Source organism: Cyprinus carpio, chromosome A5 (assembly GCF_018340385.1).
Source record: "Cyprinus carpio isolate SPL01 chromosome A5, ASM1834038v1, whole genome shotgun sequence".
Classification (NCBI taxonomy): Eukaryota; Metazoa; Chordata; class Actinopteri; order Cypriniformes; family Cyprinidae; genus Cyprinus; species Cyprinus carpio.
In genome coordinates, this window is record NC_056576.1 from 37,742,535 (window position 1) to 37,759,337 (window position 16,803).

General features: G+C 38.7%; 1 pseudogene; it reads right to left on the reverse strand.

Annotated features, from left to right (window-relative positions):
• The window catches only part of LOC122145104, a 43,389-nt pseudogene that overhangs the window by 25,452 nt on the left and 1,134 nt on the right, over positions 1-16,803 (reverse strand).

Here is a 16,803-nt window from a genome sequence, read left to right on the forward strand (position 1 = left end):
CACTGGACAAAACCCATTTTCCAAATCTATTTGTATTTCATGTACATCAGAACATCAGAAATTGAATGGGGTGTCCACACCACATTCAGTATAGTCAGAACCACTAGTATAAATGGGGTTCTAATGTAGTTTGAGAGATGAATGGAGCTCAGTGTAGTTTAGGCAGACCACGGTGTGAAAGCCAGCATCAGCTGATGCTCAGCTGATGTTACTTCTCCACTACAATTAAATAACATATATAAGGTTCATCCCATACACTTGCCTTAGTCTGTTGCTTGACACAGAACATGTGGTTAGTCAGCTTCAGTTCTGTCACACGTCAAATTAGCTTTCAGTTTCGCTGAACAGAAAATGCATTAAATAAGCCTTCAGTTCTGTCGTACAGAAACTCGCTAGTCTGTCTCACAGACAAACATTAGTCAGCTTCAGTTCTGTCGGCTAGATGCATTAACTCAGCTTTCAGTCACTATACTCTCTGTCGCACAGACACGCTTAGTCAGCTCTCAGTCTGTTGCACAGACTTTCGCTTCTAGTTCGGCCCCAGGACACTTGCTTAAACAGCTTCAAAATTTTAATTGTCACACAGATACTCGCTTAAGTTAGCCTTCTATTTCATCACAAACACTCACACAGGAAAGCTTTGCAAAACAGATTAAAGGATCTGTTTTCCCACCGAATTTCACTACAGATTCAGTTTCATGATCCTGAACACACAATTCACCACATCGACCAGTATAAGCGGCTTGATTAGAGGTGACTTCAGAACAATTCAGTCGCGATCAGTCCTCACCTACATGAAGGACTGTGACATCAGTAAGATCAAGCATCTTCATCACATCTGGAAAATACTTCACTTCATTCATCTGAATGTGTCTACATAAAGCTAAGCTAAGTTATGTTTATCATTGGGAACATTCTCGTTGTTTGGCTAAGCTGCTGATCAAAGATTTGTGTATTATTAACATCCTAGTTGTTTAGGCTTTTGGTTATTGCCAATAGCCTGCAGTTAAGGAGACACTGATTGCCTATCTTCAAGTAAGCTAACCGTTATACCATTTTGGAGGGATAATAAATTGAGCATCATTCTGCCATCTCATGGACTCTTATTTTCAAAATTTTGTCTGGTGTACATGAGTTTTCTGTTAATACCCTCACCAGTCAACTTACAAAGAGTATTATAATTGAAATATGCTATCTTTGCTGGGACAGAGGCCAGAATATGGAGCTACTCCCATTAAATATCAATATCAGGGCATGTCACCCCTCTTTCCAACCATTCAGGGAGCTGCATTCCCTGATCGATCTTAGAATTTAGCACACTACGTCATTGTGTTGTGGGTTTCAAAACCTCAGTAAGGTTTGCTTGTGGACAGCTCAGAATCTGAAACCCTTCAGAGAGAAAAGCCTTCCACCAAAAAAAAATGTACAGGACCTTTACAATAATCTTAATCAAAGAGTGATCCTGACTGAAATGTAGTTTTTTAAGTGAAGAATGGAGCTCAAGCATAGTTCAGGCAGACACAGCCTGACAGCCAGCATCAGCTTGATTGTAACTCCTCCCACTACAGTTAAATAAGGTATATAAGTTCACCGGTACTCACACTTGCCTTAAGTCCCAAGTATACTCTGTTTATGTATGTATACGCTAGTGTATGCGTATGCAGTCGAACATGTAGCCTTTCAAAGTATACTCTATTTGTTTGTGCGCGCGAAAAGCGGGCCGTCGACTGATCACCGACATACGCCCTTGAAAGCTTCATCCCTGTCCAGTGTGAACCTGTGCTCTATTTTTCCACATAAGTTATGGCCCGATAACAAAATATTTTTAAACTCTTTTAAACCAAACCAAAGCTGAGCTGTCTCAATACCCTCTCGCTCACAAGCGCTTGTCAATGCAGCCGTCTGTTTGTTGTTGCAGTCTCGCTTCTTGCGTTGCTGTTGTTGTTCCTGTTTCTTTAGTTTAATTTTCTACTGTGAAAAAAACGGCCAGGGGATTAGTGTTGCCACCTGTGGGAAACATCTGATTACTGCAAAAAATAATTTAATGCAATGAACATATGTGACCATTCGCATACAAAGTACTCACGGTTACAAAAATCGAGTTGGTGCATGCCACAATATGCGTATTACTATTCTTATGACGCAATTTGCGTCACACGCACTGTATGCTGTCCTCACATACGCATGAAAAAGTGAGTTGAAGTATACTTTGGGCTTGAATCTGCACAGATATGCACTTACCCTCCTCCATCCCCAGCTCCTCCTTATACAGGCATGATTTACTTAGTGCAGGGGTGGCGAAACATCGGTCCTGGAGATTCCGCGAGCCTTGCAGAGTTTTGCTTCAACCCCTAATCAAACACACCTGAATAAGCTAATATAAGGACTGAAGAGTTATTAGAAAGCTATACAGGCAGGTGAGTTTAATAAGGGTTGAAGCTGAACTCTTCAGGGCTGTGGCTCACCAGGACCGGGAAGTTCGCCACCCCTGACTTAGTTGTCTTGTCCACCGGTATCATCTATCAGCTAAAATCGTTGCTTAATCTTATAAGCTTCAGGGGTTTTCAAACCCTAAATGTGGTTTGCTTGCGGACATTTTCAGAATTTTAACCCCTTCTCACCAAAGCCTGCCGCTAAAATAATGGTTGCAGGACCCTCTACAATAACCTTAATCAAAACTTGAGTGGTCCTGACTGAATTGACTTTTCATGTGTCCATGGCTGGTTGCGACCAGTGTAGACATGTTAGACAGCTGCTCAACCAATCAAATCAAGGGCCATAATACTAACTGTTGTAGAATAATAAATATATTATTTATTAAAAAAACTGTAGCTTACATTTTTACTGTACTTAAGCTATCTTACAGGCTGAATTATTTTTCGTGATCAAAAATGGCCGCAAGTGATGTAAAATCATGTTTTTTGTACTGTCCCTATTCAAATAAACTAATAAATAAACTTTTTGAACTTATGAAAGCTAGCAAGATCATGTTATTAAAGCATATTGTCACTATTGCCCAACATTTTTAAATCATTAACTGCTGTGCTTCCACATATTGTATATCGTATATTCATTGACGAATGGATTGATTAACCATTCAGTTTTTGTGTGCCAAAGAGACAAACCCTTCCATACATTAAAGCACATGCATAAAAGTTGGCCAATAAAACAAACTAAAACAAAAAATTACCCGATTTATTCAGTGTAAAGCCAGTCATAAGTGAACTTCGCATGTTCACATCGAAATATAGATGTATTTTGATGTAGAGGAGCATGTTTTCAACTCTCTCTGTGAAGCTCATATGATCCTGTGAGGTGATCTTGCAAAGCCGGCTGCAGGGACGTAGGACGGTGGCGCAGGCAATCGGACCGCAAAGCCGCTCGATAAGTATACGCAAATGTTGCGCGCGTAGGGACCAGGAAGTTGCGGGACGATTCAGCTTCTGTGCCATCAAGTCAGTGCATGGCATCATTGGATCAGAAAAAAGTAACATCAATAATGAGATTCCCAGAAGATCGTGTGTAAAGGATCCTCATCTGCCAGAAACCCTTCAGCCCTTGCATATGTCAGTAGCCAGCAGCTGAATGAAGTTTGACATCACTCGCCAGATGTTGAACACGGTCTCGAGTATTTGGTGGCTGGTCATTCATCCAGAGGTTGAATGAAGTCACTCCACACAGCAGTGGCCTCTTCTTTCTCCATGTTAACTTTTCAACACATGAACTATCGAACCGCCTCCTTCCGTCGTGTGTGCGGCTTACAGTAGGTGATGAAGAATCTGACCAGAACCGTCACACTGTGGTTGCGATCTAATGGAGTCAGCGCGTCATCTTCATGATCGCATGCATGTTTTGTGCCATGGACTGTTGCTGTACTCCGCCTGGCAACACCAAAACCTTGCCAGCATGGACCAGCTTCTACTCCACACAGCAGAACAACATGAACAAAGTCCCAGAAAATCATAGTAAAGATATATCTGCTTCTGAAAGTGCAGTGTGATTTCTTTGGTAAACGAAGGATCTAAATGTAAAGCTATGGTGCAACACACAGGATTTGGGCAAAGTTCGTGTTGCATTATAGAGGGTAGTTGCACTTTGTCCTCAATCATTATAAAGCTATTTTGGCCAAAAGATATGAATACTGTTGACTTAAACTTTCATTCAAACTCAAGCTTGCAGTGGACACTCTAATATCTTTATTTTTTTTCTTTTGTGTTCTGGACTATGTAGAGGGAATGCAAATGTTCCATTAACAACACTTTTTCTTTAGAAAAGGAAGTCTAAAAACCTTATTCAGACAGTATATTGTTTCTCATGTGGATTGTCTGGTAAAAAAAAATTATATTGCACCCCAGTGATAAAACTATTGATTCGGATGATGATTTATGTCACAGTGAGAAGAAGTGAGTTCTGTGATCATACGAAAACCCTGCTCACAAGGCCACTCACATGATTGTCTTTCTGTAAATAAAATGCCACAGTGCTTGGAATAATACATACAAATAAATTCATATTTAATAATTATCCTATTTATTTTTTGATATTCAAATCTCCTGTTTAAAAATAGGATAAACAGACATGTGCTATAGATGAAATGGATTCTGTGTTGCGATTTTATCTCTCAAAATGATGGCTGTAATTAATAACATACGGAAAATGAGCAGAAAAGAAATAAGTTACTGCAACCTCTTATTTACATAAACAATGTAATTATTTATTTAGGTAAAAACAGAGCTGCTTACTTTATATATTTTTATATGTATATAATTTTACTTTACGTATATAAGTACATGATTTGTAAAATCACTGCCATAGAGACCCCTTTTAATTGGTAGGGGAGGAAACACTCTCTTCAGCAAGTGGTTAAAGATCACCATTATCCAAAACAAGCCTCTGTCACCATTGTACGTCTAAATAATAATTATTACATAATGGAAATGATAAATATAGCTGCAAGCAGCAGTTATAAAAGTCCAAACTATCAGGTTTGGATAGGGCATTATAAGGATTCAGTCACAGAGTGCAATGGGCTCTCTATTTAAGTTTGAGGGAAAAAAAAACAAAACACAGAATAAAAACTACCCAAAAGTAACAAATACGCGTGACAGGGCAGGCAGGACACGTAGGACAAGTGCCTGGGAGTCTATCCGTCTTCGGCCGTGCGCACACAACAGGAACCAACAGGGAACCGGGGCTGTGTTCCCAATTCATTTTTTATGCCCTTTACTCGCTAAACCCTCTATCCTGGTTTAGCGGTTGTACGTTCATTGATTACATTGCATGAGTGCCCGTACAAGCTGAAACTTTGCAATGGCTGAACTGGAACATCCTAAGCCCTTGATCACTTGGAATCTGCAATGATGAATTTATTTATTATTTATTATTTTTTTAATTAAGAATTTGTTGGGATGCAGCATCTATATGTATGCTTGTTTTTATATATTATAGAGTTGTTTGGGGTGGGGATACAATTACATGCGCGATCTGCAATGACATCATTATCTGCACTGTAGTCTATGGAGCGGCCCGTAGTGTACATATGAAGTAGACTCACTACCTCGGTTTAAAATTGAGGAGCGAGGATCTGTCATCATATAAAGGTCCCTTGTCCACTTCACGAAGTGAAAAATGGCAGTGGGGATTTCCCACGAGGGAAAGTGCTTAGGGAAGTTTGCGAGTGGTGTGTCTAAAAGTGAAGTGGAACACAGCCCAGTATATTGGACAACAAATCTGGCACAGGACAAGCAGGGGGGCAAATGAACCAATAATGAGATACCTAGGAGGGGTGGGGTTAGACAGGAGAACACATGGCACATAGAAACAAAGCTGTTGCTGTGGAAGCTGCAATGCACTCCTAAGGGAGTATGGTAGTGGTAACAGGTGCCTCAGGGGAAGCTGCAGCAGTTTCTGAACAAAGCCAGGGGCTGCAGAAGGTTCTGCCACCTTTGCCCAGGCGGCAGACCCATTATACCTTCTCCTACAGTAACAATAAGGAGACTGAAGTGACAGAACCCTTACAATAATCCTTTTAGCCCCCTTTCAAATAATAATAGTAAAAAAACAATAACAGTGGTATTTTTGATATGAAGATTTCTATTTATATAAAGTATTAATATTATGCTTTTTTTTAGACAAAAAAAAAAACCAGTAAAATTTGTTTATTGTTTGACATGCGTTGAGAATGTTGGTTTCATTCCCATTAAACTGTATAAGCATATTTTAAGCCTACAAACCAATTTAGGTATACATAACTTAAATGAAAGATTGACCATAAAGGTCTCTCTTACCGAGTGCAAATGCTCGGAATATCATTCCTTATTAAAGCACAAGTTTTGGAGATTAATATAGTCCCGTACATGTTTTCTCTCTCTTCATTCAACTTGGCTCCCATTTATCACGGGTGTTGCCACAGCGGAGTGATCCGCACAACTGATTTGGCACATGCTTTATGGCGGGTGCCCTTTCCTAGATAATATAGAACATTAAAATCCATTGAACTCCAAAACTGTTTAGACTAACAAAGATGCCGATTTACTATTTTGGGGGCATCAAGATCATTTCGGGGGAGACTCAAACAATGTAGAGGTCAGAAGAATTAATCCTAAAGCACAGCGGCAAGTTTTGGCTTTATTTTTCGGGACAGCTTTGACTATTATAAGTTACAATTTTTAACTGGTTTACAGTGATAAATACAATACTTGCATGCACACACCACACACACACACACACACACACACACCACCACACACACACAAACACACACACACACACACACACACACAACGTATATGTTTGTGCGCAAGGGATATTTTGTTTGTGTATATCTAAGTTGCTTTGGGCTCAAACTTTGAAATGGTTGCATTGAGGTCTGAAACTGAATATATAACGAATATTTAAACATTAAAAATTTACCACAATTTATATAAAAATACAGTGCTGTTGCAACTTTAAAGTAGTTTGCTGATCATTCACTACCACAGTTAACCATGGTAAATAATTTCAAGTCACTCAGTCTGTGAGCAATGGATGAAAGCCTGCAGCAGACTTTACCCGACTTGAACTTTATAGCTAAACTAGAAAAAGAAACTCAATCGATTTGTCCGCAGTTTACAGATGTACATGAGAGGAAAAAGCAACATTTGCGAACCCTTTACATCCACAAGGATCTTACTAATACTTCACTGTAGTAATTATCCAAACTCATCGAGGCCACCCGAAACGCAAACAATGAATAAACAACATACACAATCATATTTTTCACTCTTTCCATGAAGCTCATGTGATCTGTCATCTCTGTCGGAGGAACCGTTGACGAGGGTACATAAAGGGCGGTGAGGGCATCTGTCCACACATCTCTCCATTGAAAAGCCCATGAGCAAAAAGCGTAGGGAGAAGCCACACGACAGGCAGGTCCAGAATCTCTGCCAGCAAGTCAATGCATATGATCATGGGATCATATAAGAGACACCCGCACATTCAAACTTTAAAGCCCGAATCGTTCAATTGCGAGCCCTCGACTGATCGAAAGCGTTTCGTTACGCAGCATGCAGTCACACATAATCCGGTGCATTTCACTCACTTACCCATCAGATCCATGATCTGGAGAACGATTTGGACCTTATTTGGTCTGGGGTACTGCACCAGATATTAAGAAGCTGTTCACTCAGACTGTGCACCTCGTGCGCCTTCCGCAGAGGCACGTCACACACCAGATACTGCAAACCTCTCCTGACTGTTGTGAAGCTTTTACTGTTGGCGAGGCTGAGTTCACCAGAACCGTCACGCTGTGATTGCGGTTCACCCGACCAACAGTTCGTCCACAATGTTGTGCATGTTGTACCAGTGGCTGTATTCTCCCGGCAGCACGAGCCACATGTCCACCGTGCGTAAAGCTCAAGTCACCGAAAAAGAAGATTACAAAAAGTGCAAATGACTTTCCCAAACATTGCACTCGTGAAGACGCAGCAGGCAAACAGACTGTCTGATATGAGCGGTTTTCTCCTTGGGTTTGGATTAAGATACCAAGGATCTGGGTTTGTTACCATTGCAGGACAGAATGTTTCTGTGTGAAAAGGTGGGGTGGGCTCGGAGGGCGAGAGCGTGATTTCACCAAGTACTTGTACAAACATGTTCCTGAATCAACATCCTTGTTGATCCTGGAACAACATTCCAATCAACCAATCAGAATTGAGATATAACTTTTCAGGAAATATCCGTTTTAGGCTTACAATCATGGTTAGCTTTTTTCTACACCCTTGCCAAGCAGCTATCATTTCCCACTGATTTTAGGAAAATATGGGTTAGGGTTAGTTTAGGGGTTGGGGTTTGGGTTAAGTTTATATTTTTGGACAGTAATGTTATCCAGGATCATCAAAAGATGTTTGATCCAGGAACATATCTTACTTGTAAAATCATGGCGGAAGACCGGTGGCATAGCAAGGCTTTGGAGTTGCATCACTTCACGTCACACTCAACGAGAGTAAAAGAGTCTGGAAACAATATGCACTATTTTTATACAAACAGACACACTCACTGTGTGAAAAAGAAGTGCGCTTAATTGTAGACTATTGAATGTGCTCTTGGAATGCACTTTAAAATCTTAAATGTATATTTAAAAAAAAAAAAAAAAAACTGTACATGCATGTAATTACAGTCTATTAATGAAACAAAAGACCATTTAAGTGTATAAAGAGAGTCATTTCTCAACTAGGTGCCCTCAAGTTCCAATTTCCTGTAGAGTTTAGCTCCAACCCTAAGCAAACTCACCTGAACAAGTCATCAAGGTCTTCAGGATCACTAGAAAGCCACAGGCAGGGGTGTTTGATTAGGGTTGGAGCTAAACTCTGCAGGACAGTGGACCTTGAGGGGAAAGTGCCCACTGAAGCTCTGTTGAGTCCTTTTGTTGGCCAGATTTATACTGTTAGAGAGTGCACTCACTCAAAGAAAATATATGAGTGTCAGGGCTCTGTCAGCAAACTTAAACTTGCTTAAAGGGATAATGATTGCAACAAATGGACTGAAAATATTCTACTGTCATTTACGCACTCCTATATTTTTCTACATCTGCATATCCTTCTTTCTTTCGAAAAGTAGATAATTGTAGGAATGTTGTAAGCAATTTTGGTTATCAAATGACCCCCCCCCCCCAAAAAAAAGAAAAAAAAAATACCATTGAAACATTTCTTCAAATCGCTTTTATTATTCTACAGGAGAAAAAGTAATAAACATCTGGAAACGACATGAGGGTGAGTAGATGATGACAGAATTTAAATTAATTGATGTGTTTACATGTTAATAGTATGTTATATTAAGCTTTTAATAACTTATTTAGTACTGTCTAATGATTTTGGTGCAAACATCCCAGGTGCACTCTAAGAGATATAAGTTTATATGCAGACACAAATTGAAAGTGTTCATTTGAAACTGTGACAGAATGGATCAATGCTTAGAGGTTGATTAAAACTTAAATTGGGGGGTAGGCGTGTTGTGTATTAATTTGTAGAAATGGACACAGCGACCCCATTGGATTCAACGGAGACACGTGAAGTCAATTAGAAGCACGCACTTCCTGGGGGTCGAGCATACTGCGCAGACTCAAACTCAGCTTGATGAAGTAAATGTCACATGAGCGACCTGTCTGACAATTGTAAGTCTTCTAATCGCTGTGCCAAGAGAAATCTGAATCACCCACCAAATCTTGCAGACGTTGTTGAATAATTTTGTCACGTTGCTTTTATGGACTCTCTATGGGCTTCTCCCTTGACTTCATGCCTCCACGTCCCCCCGATAGCCTCATGGACAGTAAAAGATTGCCTGTGAGCTTCTTCTCCTGTCCATACGGTAATTTCTCTACTGTGCGACTGAGAGTCGCAGGTTATGATGCAATCGTTAGCCTATTTTTACAACAAACTGTTTCTACAGGACCATAACGTAAGATACAAGGTAATGAGGCCTTTTATACATTTTCGTGTTTCTTTAGACCCCTCAGATGTAAAGTTATTCGCTGTCAAAGTGACGCCAAAATGAATGGGAGTCAATGGAATGCTAACAGCAGGTGGGGGTCCGCTAGCCAATGGCGGCGCCCAGGATGCTTCAATAAAATATGAAACCCTGCCCCCCTGGCGATTTTCAGAGAGGCTAGCAATAGCAAGCTAGATTTGAAAGCTTAAGATCAAAACCCTCCCTGCAAATCACTCTCCAAAGCCACACCTCCTCAAAAAACACATGAACACACACAGGCAGAGCAGAGGCCACCAGCGACATGATGAGAGACGACAATGGTGGAGGGTTGAATGCAGCACTGTCAGATTTTCTCGTCTCATTCACTGGTGACGGGAAAACATTAGCATACAAAGCGCATAATAAGCCTTCCATTCTCACTTGGTCTGCAATAGCGTAACGGAATGCGATGATGATCGTATTATGTCTGTGTGAACTGTGAGCAGAGGTATGCAAATACATTCATTGACAGGGAGGTAGGACAGCCTTAGTGATTGCTATCAGGATGTGAAGAGACTTTCAACCAGTATAACAAATAATGTTTTTGAACCAAATCACATACCTTGCCTTTTACAATCGTCAGAAGAGCGAAAGGGTAACATTTTACTTATCATTTATGAATAATGGATTATAAAATATTCATAATAAACCATGCAATGCATTATATCCTTTCATAAGTAATTGAATCTTCGCAAAGACCCACTCCCCTTAGTTACTGTTGCTATGTCCGACAAGCAATGGCGCTTTCACGCCACACACCATGTTCTCATGCGGTGAAAAATACAGTGTGGAGCAAAGAGGACACTGACAACACGCCGACAGACAAGACAAAGCAGCTTACTTTAGGTATAAAACAAAGTCTCAGCTTTCAAATGTTGTCATTTTTTAAGCAATTCAAATAAATACCGTTCTGTGGCTCTTTAATGTGTTGTGACAGATCGCTGTACTAGCACCTCAGTTCAAGTGAGATGTGAACCGATCACCTCTTCCTCTTTACTAGTTATAGCACGAAATAAACATGAATGAACATCAGAAGGAATCTTGTTTCAACAGCGGAAAGACGTCAAAATACACCATTTTTTAGGTTCAAGTCCACCGGCTTTACTCGTTTGGTTTGTTTGTCCGACAAAAATGGCAGATTTGGTGTTAGCACTGTCACACTGCTCCCTTATGCTGAGGCTCAAAGCTGAGGATGCGTGCACGATGATAGTACAAGCACAGCAGTAAAATTAGTTTATCATTTGAAATGCGTTGGATGTTTGGTTTCATACCCTTTAAACTCTCTGCGCATTTTTTTAGCTAAAGCCTAAACCAACTTAGGTATACAAATAACTTAAATGAAAGATTGACCTAAAGGTCTCTTACCAAGTGCAAATGACTCAGAATTTCATTCCTTATATAGCAACAAGTTTTGGAGATAATATAGAAAATTAAAATCCATTAAACTCCAAAAACTGTTTAGAGTAACAAAGTTGCTGATTCACTATTTGTTGAGCATCAAGATCATTTTGAGGAGACTCAAATCAATGCAGAGGTCAGAAGTTTAATCCTTAAGCTCAGCGGAAAGTCAAGAACATTTGACTATTATAAGTTATGATGTTTATTTGGTTTACAGGGCTAAATACATACATGCAGGCACGTACATGTGTGTGCGCAAAGGACATGTGTTTGTGTATATTTAAGTTGATTTGGGCTCAAAAGTGTGAGATGTGCAGCAAGGTCTGAAACTGAATATATAACGAATATCAAACATAAAACTTTACCACAGTTTCTATAAGAATACAGTGCTGTTGTAAGTTGTTGGCTGATCATTCACTACCACAGTTAACAGCAATGGAACAACAGCCATGGATGAAGCGAAACTGCCGCAGCAACTTTACCGACTTGAACTTTTATAGCTAATATCTAAACTAGAACTCAATCAATTTGTCCGCCATTTACAGATGTACATGAGAGGGAAAAAGCAACATTTTGCGAACACTTTACATCCACAAGGATCTTACCTAATACTTCACTGTAGTAATTTTATCCAAACTCATCGAGGCCATCTCCGAAACGCAAATGAATAAACAACATACACAATCATATTTTTCACTCTTCCATGAAGCTCATGTGATCTGTCATCTCCGTCCGGAGGATAACCCGGTACATAAGAGGGCGGTGAGGGCATCTGTCCCACACATCCTCTCCATTGAAAACCCCAGAGAAATGCGTAGGGAAAGCACGACAGGCCGGTCCAGAATCCCGCCAGCCAAGGGGGGCACAGTCAGTGCATATGATCATGGGATCCATATAAGTAGCACATCAAACTTTAAAGCCGTCAAAGCGACTGATAAGCGTTTCGTTACGCAGCATGCAGTCACAATAATCCGGTGCATTTCGCGGTATTTTCCCCAGCAGATCGATTATCTGGAGGACCGATTTGGACCTTCTTTGGTCTGGGGTACTGCATCCAGATATTAAGAAGCTGTTCGCTCAGACTGTGCACCTCGTGCGACGCTTCAAGAGTGCCCGTCCCCCCCCCCGAACACTCCTCTCCTGAAACCTCGGTCGTCTGCTGTGCTATTGAAGAGTTACTGTTGGCGAGGCTGATGTTCACCAGCGAACCGTTCTAAGCAGCGACGCTGTGATTGCGGCTTCAACAGTTCGTCCACACTGTTGTGCATGTTGTTAACCAGTGCGCTGTATTCTCACGGCAAGCACGAGCACATGTCCACCGTGCGTAAAGCTCCACGTCCCACCGACAATCGAAGATTACAAAAAGTGCGCAAATGACTTTTCCACCCACATGCATTTTTAGAAGCACTCGTGAAGATGCAGCAGGGCACCACAAGACTTGTTCTGATATGAGCGGTTTCGCCTTGGGTTTGGATTAAGATCACCAAGGCTTCTGGGTGTGACATTTAGGGAACAGAATGTTTCTGTGTGAAAGGTGTGTGGCAGAGCAGGACTTTGGAGTTACGTCACATCAACGAGCAAAAGCTAGTCCGGGAACACATATGCCACGTTATAATGCAAGAGTGATTCTATAATTGCGGGTACATGTTGGTCTCTGAGGTCCATTATTTTTTCCGCTTCTTTTTGCATCTGCTTATATTTCTTACATATTTTACCACTGTGCAAGTGTGGGAAATCAGTGCAACGTCGTTGACATTTGCCACCAAGTATGGTAACCCATTACTCGGGAATGGTGCTTCTGCACGGCGCAACCATACAAGTTCACACACACAGCCAGTGCCGAATACTGCGAAACTTGTTATATCATATCCAGCACTACGGGGAGCAACTGGGGGTTCAGTGCCTTGCTCAAGGGGGCACTTCAGCCATGGGTACTGAGGGTGGGGTGGAGACGAGCGCTGTTCAGTCACTGTTACTCACTGTGTTACTCATTGTTATGAATTACAAGATGTGACAGTCCATACACAAACTATATATGTCTTGAACTAGAGTGAAAATCATGATTCTTATTGTCCGCAATTAGTCAGTGCCTTTTTTCCATCTGTATCATCCGGTGTAATCAACAAATATTTTATTGTACTTTTCTTTTGGTAATATTTCATTCATTTCTAAAAGCCCTAAAGAGTCATGTACCTAATTCTACAACCTTATTGCTTTTAAAAAATAAATTTTTTCTTATAAAAATGTGTCCGTAAAGCTGCGGTCAACTCTGGTACCGTACCATACTTTGGTTTTTTTTTTTTTCCTTTAAAAATCTGGTGGAATTATTTTCCACAACTATGTAAGAAACCAGGGAAATTGTCACTTTCCCTCACTGTTAAGATCTAAAAGCATGACAAGTCTATGTGCTTTAAATAAGGAAATCATTTTTAATCTAAAACTTCTTACACCAAGAGTTATTTTTATAAATTGTCAATATGTTACAACAATATCAAAAGGAAAATGTTTTTTTTTCATGGATCACACTTTGTGTTATTTAATAAGTCTTTTAATCATGATTTCAGTAGTGGCCATGTGCTCTTAGCATTTTATGCTAGCCATTGGGAGTTTTGGACAAAAAAATACAGAAAATGGTAAATTTTGTTACAGTCAACACTCTGTGTACCAAGGTTAGAGTAAACAATGGTGACAATGCGGTAACAGATTGACAGTCCATCGGACAATTTCTGTCAATTCTGTCGTACTTTACAAATTCTGTTACTTAAAGGGTCAACTCAACTCTGTTTATGAAACTATTTTTCACACTCACAATAATAACATAAATAATTGTTTTTTCAATATTAAAATCTAAAAAAAAACACTTATTGATTTATTTTTGCACCTTTTATAATATTTCAACATCAGTTCTTTTTTTAACTGGATATTGTATATAAAACATTTTCAGATGAAAAATATGTGTGTTTGTTTTTTTTTTTTTGTGTCCACCAGGGGACTGCTGTTCTGTTGAATGAAATACGTTTTTTTTTTTTTTTTTTTTTTTTTTAATGTATGCATGGGGGAATATTATCTCAGTTTCAAGTGATGGAATGTAAGGACTGTTTGTCTAATGAAACCAGAAGGATTTTTCCTGTTATTATTATTGTTATTTCTACACGTGACTAATTTGTCTGTAAACAGAGTTGACAAACAATATCACAATAAAGACATCTGTTTTTTTTCATTAAAAGTAAAAAAAGGACCAGTAAACAGTAACTGGATTATTGCAAAATTAACTATGTTTTCAAAAAGATACTGAAAAAAACTCTGTTAGTGAAAAAGTTTTTTCTTAAACTTTCTGCAATGCCAAATGTATCTCCAATTATAGACCCATAAACCGACACACTACAATCACTTGTGCAAAGAAGTGCCGCTTAATTGTAGAATGTGCACTTGGAATGCACTTAAAATTTTGAACGTATGTGTGTCCGTATATATATATATATATATATATATAATTATATTTATAAAAACCGTACGTGCCCATAATATAGTCATATTAATTAAATACCTGACCATTTAAGTGTATAAAGAGAGTCATTGTCATTATGTTTTTAATAAACGTTTGTCATGCTTCACTTATTCTGATGTGTTGACTAACAGCACAAATGTAAAGTTGGCCTACTTGATACTGATTTAAATGTGTTTTCAATATTTATATTTAAAATGTATATATTAGGTACTAAATTGCAACTTCGTAATTACAAATAGGCCTGTATCTAAATTCATGACATAGCCTACTAGTTCAATAGGCCCTACCAATAACATTAAAGTATATTTTAGTTTAATATAGGCTAAAGGCTTATTAGTACATTTGGCAGTAGGCTATACTTTAAGACAATATTTCAAAGACAACAGAATTATGAAATTACACATAAGGATGTAGCCTACTTAAGTCCTAAGAACTCTAATTTTCAGTTAACTGCATTTCATATAAATTAAAACTACAATACATTTTCATTTAATCGCAATTAAGATGCAGTTTAAGTGTCCGAAAAACATTACATTCATTTCACACTTAATTATATTCTTTTTAAGTATGTTATTTCCATATAAAGCACTCTTTGTATGTTAAAGTGTAATTCTTTTTCACATGGATTATTAAATTAAAAACCAAAATACCCATAAGTAACAATGGGAAATAAAAAAAAAAGTAAATTCAAGTGGAAGTATATTGGTACAATGCCACCTATGTGTCAAACACAACAAACACACAAACACACAAAAAAGTCATTTAAGTCATGAATCTTGAATCTTGTCGTGTTATAACCTCCAGTGACCTATCCAGGACCTTCTAGCTCGTGTTTTTCAGTTTGTTTAATGGTCAGAACTGTAGAAATAAAACAACATATTCCCAAATAGAATCTGGCGGTAATTATGTTTGTAGAACCTAAAATAACGTTGAAAGTTCTAGCCAGAGTTGCCAGTTTTACTGGTGACCCAGAATTTGCTTGTTCATGTTTAAGACCAGTCATAAACCCTTTGTATTATCTTGCTTGTGTTTTTATGTTCAAACACATCATCATATAAATGTTTAAACATTGTTTTATTTATGGCAGGTTTATATTCTTTATAACTATGTGAATATTTCTGAAAATCAATAAAAGAGTCCAAGGAATGGCCTGAGCTGTTTTTAACCAATCAGAGAACACTGAGAACACGCATGGGTTTGCTGACATGACTTTGTAGGTAATGCATGTTGTTGAAGTGCAAGGATCAGGAGTGTGTTTTTCTTCATCAGCACACTTCAATAAGGGCATGTGATCATAAAAGGTTATTTGATTTAAGCCAGAAAGGTGAAAATGTTCAACAGCCTTTCATGTGTCAGTAAGGTACTGTATGTGTAAATATATGTAAATTCACTTTGAACTGCATATCAATTTTCCATCCATTTGGACTGCAGTTACGACATAAAGTAATAAGTTTAATATCATGCATATTCGTCAGTAATGCATAAATGTAACAGGTGAGACACAGATAAGATTTCTGAACTTCTGAACTGAATTTCTGACAAAAGGGCAGAGTTTATTTACTAATCCTTTTTAATACATCAGTTATTATATACATATTACATATCAAAATGGATTTATTCAGTTTGCGTAGAATTGGCATTAGTCTGTTCATTGTGCAAACAGTTAATTTATTAAGTTAAAAAATATGAACATGGTTACAATATGGCTAGCTGTGGAAAAGGCAATATTCAGTTATTTCAAATGTATGAGATAAAAACAAATAGGATTTACTGATGATAAATATATATAAACTGTTTTTTTGAATGTGTGTGTTTTTGAAATGCATTTTGTTTATCAGTACTATTACAGAAATCTTACCCGTTACATTCCTCTCACAAATATGTGTATTAAGTTTATG